This window comes from Nicotiana sylvestris, chromosome 10, assembly GCF_000393655.2.
Source record: "Nicotiana sylvestris chromosome 10, ASM39365v2, whole genome shotgun sequence".
Lineage (NCBI taxonomy): Eukaryota > Viridiplantae > Streptophyta > Magnoliopsida > Solanales > Solanaceae > Nicotiana > Nicotiana sylvestris.
The window spans coordinates 69010888-69024262 of record NC_091066.1 but is presented as its reverse complement, the minus strand read 5'-3'; the positions used below and the strand labels follow the sequence as shown (position 1 = coordinate 69024262).

Below are 13375 nucleotides of genomic sequence, written 5' to 3'. Positions count from 1 at the left end.
AGTTATTTTTAGTTTATCTACCTCTCATAATATTTGAAAATATAAAAAATAGTTTCACTTTTAATGCCTAATTTTATTTTAGTAGTGTGTTTTAATTAATTAAGAGTAAGTTTTATATTTTTAATTAGTCTTCTTAGCCCAAAATTAAGATCGAACAAGACATGGACCCAACCCAATTTCAATTTTAAAGCCCAAAAAACCCATTAGACCCATGATTTTTTTTTTCAACCCTAAAAATCCATAAGCTTGATATAACTCCTAAAAAACCTTCAGCATAAAGAGACCTAACCAGCCATTTCCCTGATTTTTGGAAGACCTAACAAAAAACCTAACGAAAAAGAAGAAGCTCCCAGCAGCGCCGCAGACACCCCTCCATCTTCAACCCTTTTGGCGGAACCCTAAGACCTAAGCAGCGAGACCAACAACGAACGACCCTTTTCTTCTTCTCCTAGACAAAAAACAAAACCAACGACCCCTAAGCTTCAACCTAACGTCACCCTCACCAAAACAACACCCTTGAGCACCTGTATTCTTCACACACACGCACACACGGACGTAGAACGGGGAGGACGACTGAAAACGAACAGCAACAGAGTGAGAGGGGACGACGACGATTTTCAATCCAGAAACCAGAAGTAAAGAGAGATCCAATCCGTTCTGAAGAAGCTGCATCGGTACCATCCCGTCACTACAAAACCCACTGAAAAAAATGGAACTCATATACCCGAATGTAACAGCTTGATTGAAGATGAGATCCGTTCGAAGCTCCGTTTCCGGTTCAAGGTTCAGGTCTTTAGTTTGTTATTGAATTGTTGCATTGAAGATTTTCTGTCGTTATACACGTTGAGGAATATGCAGCAATAAAGGTCCATCTCCTTTCCTTATCTGTTGTTCCTTTGATCTCATATATATGTGATGCCTTATTTTTGCATGATTTAGTAAATACTTTGATGTTTGACTGTTGATTGAATGAACTTTATCTTAGTAATCATGTTGAGTCTAGTTGTCTAAATTGAATGAATGGTCTGTCACTATTTGAGCAAGTTTTGTTGTTTCTTAATTGTGTTGCATTTGTCTTTACTTGGAACTCACGAATTTGGAAATTAAATATTGAGAACTGAATGTGAAATAAACTACTTACGAACTAGCTTGCGCAGAAATTTTAATTTTGGCTTGCCATATGTGCTGAAATTTTAATTTTAATTTGTGCTGAACTTAAAAAAGGAATAGGACTAAGGGTTACATGTAAATTTTGGCCTGCCATATGTTTTGAGATTGAGTTTGATATAATTTTGTCGTTCTTTATTCTTACTCTCGTTAATTGGACCGCTACCAGCATGCTAGGCCATCATCACGTGGGTAGGCCAACTTTTAGGTGCGTAAATGAGTTCATCGTGGTCATGGGTACAGTTCCCGTGGCATGGTCGCGATACGTAAATCTCAATTCGACAGTGCATTTCATGTGACCCTATTGAATAATATTAAAATAAACATGTCGTAAATCGCGGGTGCATTTCATGTAGCGCGGTTTGTACCATGTACCAAAATGGCAAGTGTACGACGTCGTGACTTGTTCCAGAAATAATCCTATAAATGTTAAAAGCGGTAAAAAGGAATAAAAATGCACAATATGTATAAAATATGTACTTAATCAGATAATTAGGCCAATAATAATAGTTGAGCGACCGTGCTAAAACTACGGAACCCGGGAATGCCTAACACCTTCTTCCGGGTTAACAAAATTCCTTACCCAGATTTTTGTATTTTGCGGACTGTAAAACAGAGTCAATCTTTCCTCGATTCGTGAATTTAAACCGGTGACTTGGAACACTCTAAATTATCTCAAGTGACGACTCTGAATTTGAATAAATAATCCCGTTTCGATTATTGTCACTTTAATTGGTAAAAGTCCCTTATACCCTTTCGGGGTAGAAAAAGGAGGTGTGACAGGTCATCGGTACGAAAGCACTGGCAGTGTTAAATCTGAAGGGTTTCGTGATTTTTCTCATTTGGACTTTGCAAACTCGGACTAAGGTGATTTTTGAGAGGGATTTCGAAGGGTTTCTTGAGATAAATCACTTGTGATCATTTTTATTCAATAATCTTGTTTTCACATTGAATTTCCTACCTAGTTTGTGTATTTTTGAGGTGGAATTTTTGAAGGGGATTTGAGTGACGATTTGGTGTCGGAATTTGGCAAATTGGTATGGTTGGACTCGTGTTGGCTTCCAAATTTTGTGACTTTTATCAGATTTCAAGACATGGGCCCAAGGGTTGACTTTTGAGTTGACTTTTTAACTTTTGATTAAGAACTTAGTATTTTCTTATGGAATTGATTCCTTTAGCTCGTGTTGATTGTATGGAATTATTTGTGGCTAGATTCGAGGCATTTGGAGGCTGATTCGCGAGGCAAGGGTTTATTGGAGTAGAGATTTGCAAGGTTTGAGGTAAGTAACACTTCTAAACTTCGTTCTGAGGGTATGAAACCCCGAATTACGTGTTATATTATTAATGTTGAGGTGACACACATGCTAGTGGCGGGCGTGTGTGCGTGCACCATATGAATTGTGATCTGGTCGATTCCATGGAACTGTATAGTTGAATAATCTTGTCGTTATCCATATTCCCACCTATGTGTTAGACAAATTGAGTTGCCAGTCATGTTAGAAATCATGCTTAGGCTACGCGTTGGTATTGTTGAGACCCACTGAGGTCATGTTACATGTTGAATTATTTGCTTAATTTGCAATTTTGTACTTAGTCACATCTATTATTGCATATTATATCTCAGTCTCTGTTGTCCTTTATTGCATCATATCATCATTATTTGGGTTGATTATCCTGATTCTTGTGAGCCCGACATACTACAGAGATTGATGACTGAGTGAGGCCTGATTGTGAGGTAATTTATGGGATCGAGCTGCATATTGCAGCAAGTTTTATTGATTCATGGCATGATTGGCTTATTCTAGTGCTTGGGCTGGATTTGCCCCTCCAAAAATCTGCACACCCACAGTGAGCGCAGGTACCTATTGAGCGAGTGCGCGAGTGCTGAGTGATTGGGAGGATTGAGTAACTTTGAGGATGGAGTGACTGTAAAGAATAAGTGATTGTGAGGGATGAGTGACTGTGAGGATGAAGTGAGAGTAAGGATGGAGTGAATGATACTTTGAGAGTATGCATGTGATTTCATTATTGTTTTGTAATTTAGTTGGCATATATAACTGACAAGTAGATACCAAGATGTACCATATCTTGTTTCAATTAAACTTGACATGATTTACCTATTTGGGCTTTAACTGTTAAATTGAAAGCATGTCTACATTTTTGTACTGTAATTCTGTAATTGAACTGTACATATGAAGCTCGTCACTACTTTCAGCCTAATAGTTAGACTTGTTATTTACTGAGTTGGTTGTACTCACGCTACACCCTGCACTTCATGTGCAGATCCAGGTATTTCTAGACATGGTGGTTGTTGATTCTTAGAGTTTATCGTCATTTGGAGATTATCAAGGTAGCTGCCCTGGGGTCCGGAGACTTTGACTCTCCTCCCCTATCCCTTAGTTTTACTTATTCAGTTTCAATTTCTTAGACAATGTTTTAGATTTGTATTGTGTAGATTCTGATGTACTCAGTGACACCCTGGCTTTGGGAAACTTATGTATCGAGTTGTGACATTTTTTATTCGGTTTTTATGAGATCTTTTACTTATTTAAGACATGTTTTAGTATATTTTAAATTTGAAAGTGTTGGAAGTGTCTGAGTTGGCGGCTTTCCTAGTAACATGATAGGCACCATCACGATAGGTTGAGTTTTAGACCGTGATAAGTTGGTATCAAAATGTAGGTTACATAAGTCTCACGAGTCATGAGTAGGTTTAGTAGAGTCTTGCGGATCAGTACAGAGATGTTTGTACTTATCTTCAAGAGGCCACCGAAGCCTTAGGAAAACTTCACATTCTTGTATTCTTGTCGTGCGAATTTGTTGATTCCGAGAACTAAATTTTTGTTATTTTATTCTCTTAAAGATGGTGAGAACACGTGCTACCGAATCGGACAGACATCCACCAATACCACCGGCTAGGGCCACGAGAGGTCGGGCCGTTGTAGGGGCTTAGGTGCAACTCATGCAGTAGCTAGAGTAGCACCAACAGATCCTCCAGTTGCTCCAGCTTAGGAGCATGTTCCAGATATGGTCGAGCCAGTGGGGCCAAACCAGGCACCAGCTATGCCCATTGTGATTCCAGACCTTCAGGAGGCTTTGGCTCAGATATTGGCTATGTGCACTAGACTTGCTTAGGCAGTTTCTATTCAAACTGTGCCAGCCACTTCTCTGGCCGGGGGAGGTACTTAGACTCACACCACCCGCACTCCAGAGCAAGTGATGGAGGGACTTCAGACACCATGGGTATTACCAGCCTAACCGGTTGTAGTTGCTCAAGCCCAGGTGGGTCCTATTATGAATGATGAAAAGTAGAAGGGGATAAAGATATTTGGGAGGCTTAGGCCTCTATCATTTAGTGGGGCAAAGTCAGAGGATTGCCAGGACTTCTTGGATAGGTGCCAGCAGATTCTTCGTTCGACGGGTATTCTGGAGACTAGTGGAGTCTCCTTTACTATATAACAGCTATTAGGGGCTGCCTTCAGATGGTGGGAGGCCTATAAGAGGCGCATGCCAGTCAATGTAGCACCACTTTCATAACATGAGTTCTCCGTTCTCTTCTTGGAGAAGTTTATGCCACGAACTCGCAGAGAGGAGCTGCGCAGACAGTTCGAGCAGGTAGTCAGGAGGGCATGTCTGTCACCCAGTATGAGATGCAATTTTAAGAGTTAGCTCATCACACAGTTTGGTTGGTTCCCATTGAGAGGGAGAGGATATGGGATTCATTGATGTCCCCTACTATCAGTTACGTTTTGTTATGACTCGGGAGAGTGTATCAGGTGCTACGTTCGATGAGGTGGTTGATATTGGTCGGCAACTAAAGATGGTTCGTATTCAGGAGCGTGAGAATAGGGAGGCCAAGAGGCCTCTTGGTTTGAGTTGTTTAAGTGGTGTTCCTTCTGGGCAGTCCTACCACAACAAGGGTTGTCCTTATAGGCCCGCTCAGATGGCTCATCCAGTTCATCATGGTGCACCATCTAGCCTTGGTTCATATAGTGTCCATTCGGGTCAGTCATCTCTCAATGCTCTCCTAGCTCAGAGTTTATCCAATGCTCCATCGGTTCCGCGTTCATCTGTGTCAGTTCCTTCTAGCAGTTACTCTAGTACTCCAGGCCTGATTCAGCCCCCACCACCACAATCGAAAAGTTGCTTTGAGTACGGGGACCTTAGGCATATGTGGTGATAGTGTCCCTGTCGCTCGAGAGGTCAAGTTCATTAGAGGAGTCAGACTGCGACTTTCGCACTAGTTACTTCACCTCCCACCCAACCAGCTCAGGGTGGGCCCAGCCAGCTAGAGGTGGCCATAGAGGGGGAAGCTAGTCAGGTGGTGGTCAAGCTCGATTCTATACTATTCCTGCTAGGTCAGATGTTGTTGCTTCAGATGTATTGATCACATGTATTGTCTCAGTGTGCCACAGAGATGCTTTCACATTATTTGACCCTGGTTCTACTTATTCTTATGTATCATCCTATTTTACTCATTATTTGGATATGTCCCGTGAGTCGTTAGTTTCACTAGTTCATGTATCTACGCCGGTGGGTGATACTATTATTGTGGACAGTGTATATCGGTCTTGTGTAGTGACTATTAGGGATTGGTGACTAAAGTTTATCTCTTATTTCTTAGTATGGTTGATTTCAACGTGATCTTGGGTATGGATTGGTTGTCTCCATGTCATGCTATTCTGGGTTTTCACGCTAAGACCGTGACATTGGTGATGCCGAGGCTTCCAATGATTGAGTAGAGGGGTTTTCTAGATTATGTTCCCAGCAGGGTAATTATTTGATTTAAGCCCAACAGATGGTTGGGAAACGATGTTTGTCTTATTTGGCCTTGGTGAGGGATGTTGGTGCTAATACTCCTACAATAGATTCTTTTCCGGCGGTTCGAGACTTTTCGGATGTGTTTCCTGCAGACCTCCCGGGCATGCCGCACGATAGAGTTATTGACTTTGCTTTTGACCTGGTGCCAGGCACTTAGCCCATTTCTTTTCCTCCGTATCGTCTGGCATCAACTGAGTTGAAGGAATTGAAGGAGTAACTTTTGGAACTTCTTGATATGGGGTTCATTAGTCCTAGTGTGTCGCCTTGGGGTGCACCTGTTCTATTTGTGAAGAAGAAGGATAGTACTATACGGATGTGCATCGACTATAGGTAGTTGAACAAAGTTACAATCAAGAATAAGTATCCTTTTCTGCGCATTGATGATCTATTTGACTAGCTTCAGGGAGCAAGGGCGTTCTCTAAGATTGATTTGAGGTCTGGGTATCACCAGTTGAAGATTCGGGAATCGGATATTATAAGACGACATTCAGGACCCGTTATGGTCACTATGAGTTCCTTGTGATGTCTTTTGGGCTGACCAATGCCCCACCAACATTCATGCATCTTATGAACAGTGTATTTCAACCATATCTCGACTCATTTGCCATAGTATTCATTGATGATATCTTGGTGTACTCTTGTACCCAAGAGGATCATGCCCAACATTTGAGGATTTTATTACAGCAGCTGGGGGAGGAGAAGATTTATGCCAAGTTCTCCAAATGTGAGTTTTGGCTTAGTTCGATGGCGTTCTTGGTCCATGTGGTGTTCAAGGAAGGGATTAAGGTGGATCCAAAGAAGATAGATGCGGTTCAGATGTCATGCCCCGAACCTGGGCCTAGATGTAACACGACACCCGGTGCCTGACTACATATGACCGAACGACCCAACTGGCTGACTGAATCAACATGTGATATCATAACATATTGAATGCAGAAGATAAACTAACATATGCTGATATACTGAAAGTCTGAATGATATAAATCAAAGTATGAAAACATTAATACAAGTCTGAAACATATCTGTAGCCAACATTGCTTAACATGAAAAGCATGTGACTCTTTCTAACTGTTACTCTAGTCTATGAAGCCTCTAATGAAGTAATAAAAACACTGACTATTTCACTACAAAAAATGCTGAATTTGCGGAGGTTTTATTTACATATTGTGGCGGTCAAAAACCTCTGCAATATACTTTTACGGCGGTTCCAAAACCCCCGCAATAATGTTCGCCGCAACCAATTTGCGGGTTTTTTTTTACAGACTACCATTATCATATAGCATCGGGTATTTGACGGCGGTATAACCTCCGCAATTTGGTAGTTTGGCTGTCACTTATTAAAAAATAGTGGAGGTCTAAACCCCCGCAATTTCTTTATTTAACCCCCACAATTATAACACAATATTATTATAGGTTAAATAACGGCAGTTATAACCTCCGCTATTCATTGAATATATTTTTTTCTACAATATAATGTTACTCCATAACTATTCCAATTTCAATTATATTAATATAATGAAGCATCAACAAATTATATAGATTGCTTACTGGAATCAAGTAGCATCAATATATTAATAAACAACACAATACATTAAAGTAAATTATCATTAATCTCAAAAATTTGCTTTAAACACAACTACTCCAACCATTAAACACAAAACATCAATATTATAATTAGTCTTAAAACTAACAATAAACAGAACATCCACTCCAACCATTATGGACAAAAGACCTACTATGACCATTCAATCGAGTACGATACTTAATTATCTAATACATTTGCAAGCAACTTAAATGGTTGTCGTTAGGATTACTTCCACAGGATGGTCTTCTTATATCTATGGGTGAAATAGATCCGCTAGCCGCACTACTTGGCTACAAAACAATCAAAAGAAAATATAATTAACAAATTAACAACAACAATCACCACCACCACCCAGTAAAATCCCACAAGTAGGGTCTGGAGAGGGTAAAGTGTACGCAGACCTTACCCCTATCCCGGAGGGATAGAGAGGCTGTTTCCGAAAGACCCTCGGCTCGAGAAGAAGAAAAATAAACAATAGACTATAAATCAGTGACAACAATAGAAGCTATAAAAATTGGATCATGCTGCAGGATTAATTCAAGTTGAATTCAAGTTGTTATTTTTGTTTCAAGAGTAAAAATTTGTCCACGTCTTGAAGAATGAAGTTTATCTCTAGCAACTTGCAGCAAAGGACAAATAGAACAGATTTCACACTTCATAAAACTAAGCTTACAGTAAAGTAACAAATTAGCCGACCTAAAATCAGAAAATAGCTAATACTATCATCAGACATTTAAAAGCTTAATGGAATATACTTGACTAGGCATGCTATTCAGTCTCTTTGTTTATTAACAACAACAACAACGACCCAGTATAATCCCATAAGTGGGTTCTGGGGAGGGTAATATGTACGCAGACCTTACCCTTGCCCCGAAGGGTAGAGAGGCTGTTTCCAGGAGACCCTCGGCTCAAAAAAGCAACAGAAGCCAATATATTAGTACCATAAAAATGCATAATAAAATAACAGCAGTATAAGAGATATGAAATACAAAATACGAAATATAAAATAGATGGCTGGTATAGTAAAACTAGCAGGTAAAGCCCTGCATCAATAGCCGATCAATGACATTCTTAGTCTAACTCCTAACTGGCTAGTCTCACTCTATTGTGCTGTAGAAATATTCACAACTTTCCCCTAACCTACAACCTTAATGCTCGACCTCCATAATTCTCTATCAAGGGCCATGTCCTCCGTAATCCTAAGTCGCGCCATGTCCTGTCTGATCACCTCTCCCCAATACTTCTTAGGTCGCCCTCTACCTCTCTGCGTGCCCACTACAGCCAGTCGCTCACACCTCCTCACCGGTGCATCAGTGCTCCTCCTCTGAATGTGCCCGAACCACCTGAGTCTTACTTCCCGCATCTTGTCCTCCATGGGGGCCACGCCCACCTTCTCTCGAATATCTTCATTCCTAATCTTATCCATTCTTGTATGCCCGCACATCCACCTCAACATCCTCATCTCTGCTACTTTCATCTTCTGGATGTGTGAGTTCTTTACCGGCCAACATTCAGTTCCATATAACATGGCAGACCTAACCACTGCTCTATAAAACTTACCTTTTAGTAACAGTGGCACTTTCTTGTCACACAAGACTCCCGACGCTAACCTCCACTTCATCCACCCCACCCCTATACGGTGTGTGACATCCTCGTCGATCCAAGGTACTTGATGCTACCCCTCTTGGGAATGACTTGAGAGTCAAGCCTCACTTCAACTCCCGCTTCCGTCGGCTCAACTCCAAATTTGCACTCGAGGTATTCCGTCTTCGTCCTGTTTAACTTGAAACCTTTAGACTCAAGAGCATGTCTCCAAATCTCTAGCCTCTCGTTGACGCTGCCTCGTGTCTCGTTAATTAGAATAATGTCATCAGCAAATAGCATGCACCATGGCACCTCCCCTTGAATATGATGAGTCAGTGCATCCATCACCAGGGCAAATAGGAATGAGCTGAGCGCAGACACTTGGTGCAACCCCGTAATAACTGGGAAGTATTCAGAGTCGCCTCTTACTGTCCTAACCCGAGTCTTAGCTCCAGCATACATGTCTTTAATCACCCTAATATAGTCAACCGGGACCCCTTTATCCTCTAAGCAGCTCCATAAGACCTCCCTAGGAACCCTATCGTACGCTTTCTCCAGATCAATAAACACCATGTGGAGATCCTTCTTCCTATCCCTGTACTGTTCCACCATCCTCCTAATAAGGTGGATAGCTTCTGTGGTAGATCGCCCCGGCATGAACCCGAACTGGTTGTCTGAAATAGACACCGTCCTTCGCACTCTCATTTCTACCACTCTCTCCCAAACTTTCATGGTATGACTTAGTAATTTGATGCCCCTATAGTTGTTACAGCTCTGGACATCACCTTTGTTCTTATACAACGGGACCATTGTACTCCACCTCCACTCTTCAGGCATCCTATTAGTCTTGAATATAACACTAAACAATGCAGTAAGCCATTCCAAGCCTGCTCTACCCACACACCTTCACAGTTCAACCGGAATTTCGTCTGGCCCAGTAGCTCTGCCCCTTCTCATCTTACGCATTGCCTCCATGACTTCGTCGATCTCAATGTCCCTACAATTACTTAATTCATGGTGACTGTCGGCATTCCTCAATTCCCCAAGTATAATATCCTGATCCCCTTCTTCACTTAGAAGTTTATGAAAGTAGGTCTGCCACCTCCTCTTAATCTGGTCATCTCCCATCAAAACTTTGCCGTCATCATCTTTTATGCACCTCACTTGGTCCAGATCCCGAGTTGTCCTCTCTCTCGCCTTAGCGAGTCGGAATAACTTCTTCTCCCCACCTTTGTTCCTTAGTTCCTCATACAGACGAGCAAAAGTTGTCGTCTTAGCCTCTGTCACTGCCATCTTCGCCTCCTTCCTAGCTACCTTATACCTTTGACTGTTCTGTCTCTTCTCCTCCTCGTCAGTGCTCCCTACTAACCGCAGGTAAGCCGACTTCTTCGCTTCTACTTTACCTTGGACAACTGCATTCCACCACCAATCTCCTTTGTGGCCACCATTGTGGCCCGTAGATATCCCTAACACCTCTCTCGCCGCCTTTCTTATACAGTACGCCGTCGTCGACCACATTGTGTTTGCGTCTCCACTACTTCTCCCAGCTCCCATTGCTGATAACCTTCCTTCCAACTCCTTAGCTTTATCCTTAGTTAAGGCGCCCCACCTAATCCTGGGGTGTCCTTGTACTGACCTCTTCTTCCTCCTTATCCTAATACAAATGTCCATCACCAAAAGCCTATGCTGCGTCGACAGGGTCTCACCTGGGATAACCTTGCAGTCCTCGCACAACCTTCTGTCGCATCTCCTGAGGAGGAGATAGTCAATCTGAGTCTTCGCCACTAAACTTTGATAAGTAACCAAATGTTCATCCCGCTTCGTAAAACTCGAGTTCGCAATGACTAGACCGAAAGCCCTGGCAAACACACACATTAGCTCGGTATAGACCATTACAACTGAATTTACTCTCTGCTTATATTAGCTCGGAACACACACATTGTGGCCCCCGAACAACCTATTATAGCACCGATGCAGGCTTGGGTGTCAAACATACCTCCTTGGTCAATCTAAGTTACCGTCAAATTAGAATAACTCCGGCAGCCATTAAATCCCAATACAGAACAATCAATGTATCAAGATTTCATATGCATCTCGAATTAACAAGAACACAACAATGGCTTCCTTAGATCAGAATAAATTAGTAATGTAAGACAACAAGAAAAGTGTATAAAGTATATCCACATCACTCATAAACAGGAAAAATAATCTAAATCACATCAAGCAAGACAAAAGGAAAAACAAAGCAAATTAACAAGGAATACACTAGTTCATATGAAGTAACAGTAGCTTGAGAGTTGAGACTCAAACAATGAACCAATTAACATTTTGCACCAGCAAAGCATCAGATGCAAATCAGTATATTGTTGAAAATACATCACAGTTAGCTAGTACCTGATTCATCAAACCAGACCCCTAGAGAAGTAAAACCACTCCGATATGCTATATTCTAATTCATCAGTAAGAGAGTCAATTGTAGTGTCAATGTACTCTGTGTGAGAGAGAGAAAAAATGAAGAGGAAAGCGAAGGGAGAAAGAGAGAGAGTATATAACAAATTAAGCCATGATATATAAGTGTTTCATCCAAGATTTTGAAGTAATACCATTTAAAATAGCCAGTTGCAAAACAATGGAAGTCTGCGTTTTCGGAAGCCATAACTAATTGTATAAGATATTGGGGCATGGAAAACAGAACACTGAAATTTCAAATGACTAAACAAACGTAGAAGCAATCCACAGGGATCTTGACACTACTTGCACATGCAGAAAACAAATTTCAAGAAACATTGCAAGTCCACAACCATGGAGAGCATACATGTTTTACAGTACAAACGCAAACAATCAACTAAATCATGACATGTACCTTTGTTGCCTCAGACGATTACCCTACTGAGCCTCCTTTTCACTGAAATTAGGCCACTTGTAGCTTTGATATGCTTCTATGGCACCTCTCTCTGATGAGATTTGCAGCATTCCCTGTGGTCAGTACAGGCATGTGAAAACAAGTCTAGATTTTAATATTAAAATGTATAGCTGATGTGGGTTTATGATAAGAGGCAGGTGTTGTATTTCGTCAGAAGGTCCTGAGATAAGGTTAAAACTTGCACTATATCTTGATCTTATATGCATTGATAGGCCTAATGACACAGAGATAACTACAAAATACACGTTTCTTACATTCTCATCTAACTTGGGCAAAGATTTGTTTAGTGATTCAGAAGCTGTGGAAACCCCATAGAGATTCACTGCTCTCAGCTACAGAGGCACAGTCTTATCAGCATACCTTCACATTTATTGCTTCTAAACTAGAAAAAGATGAGAGCTCCATTTAAAGAAATAATGAACACGAAGACACGGAAGTAAATATCCAAGAGGAAGCATTGAGCTAAATGCTATCAGAACTTCAAAAGTTACAATTTTTTTTTGTTTGGTAAATAATTTTATTGATAATGGGAAAATCTACATACAAGAAATATCACTACACAGTCATACACATACACTATTTGTTAGTGGATGCCATAAAAACTTATAGTAGTTACGTGTTTAAATTCAACGGAATAACTCTTTATGGTGTACGGTTTTGACTAACTTTGCGTGGACCTTCAGATGCTGATGTATCAATCTACATTCAGCTGAGGTTAAATCATCAGAGAAAATAAACAAATAAGATACTATGTTGCAAACACGTCTAAGTCAAACAAGCTACTATAAAGGCCAGCATTCAACATAAGATTCCGACAAGTGTCCAGGTCAACAGTTACAAGGCTAAGAACAAGCAGTAGTCAACCACACCAAGCAAATTGACAAAAAGATCTACCTAGTTCACGATAAAGCACAAATAAGTAAGAAAATCTCCAAGCTTTGAGTTGCCTGTAATATAAATCCAAAGCAGAGAACCATAAGGATGCATATGTGCATTCTACAATAATAATAATAATAATAATAATAATAATAATAATAAGACCCAAATCACATAAATTAACCTACAAAATACACAAAAAATCAATTTTTAGAACCTAATGCAAACGGAGAAAGAGGACTTACATCTCGATTTCAACAAAGAGTGTTATACCCTTCTTCAAAATACACCGATTCTACCAAACTTTTGTCGATTCAAAATACACCGATTCTGCCAAATTTCTTCAAAGTACACCGATTCTACAAATTAACAGAGAAAATAAACTTAAAACCCACATGTGAAGAAAGAAAGACAAACAG

General features: G+C 40.7%; 1 long non-coding RNA gene across 1 annotated transcript; it reads left to right on the top strand.

Annotated features, from left to right (window-relative positions):
* The first annotated feature begins 295 nt into the window (after positions 1-295).
* On the top strand, positions 296-3719 carry LOC104241683 (uncharacterized). Its single transcript, XR_011403136.1, has 3 exons — positions 296-866; positions 2380-2447; positions 3451-3719. It is a non-coding gene; the product is annotated as an uncharacterized lncRNA (long non-coding RNA).
* Positions 3720-13375: the final 9656 nt, after the last annotated feature.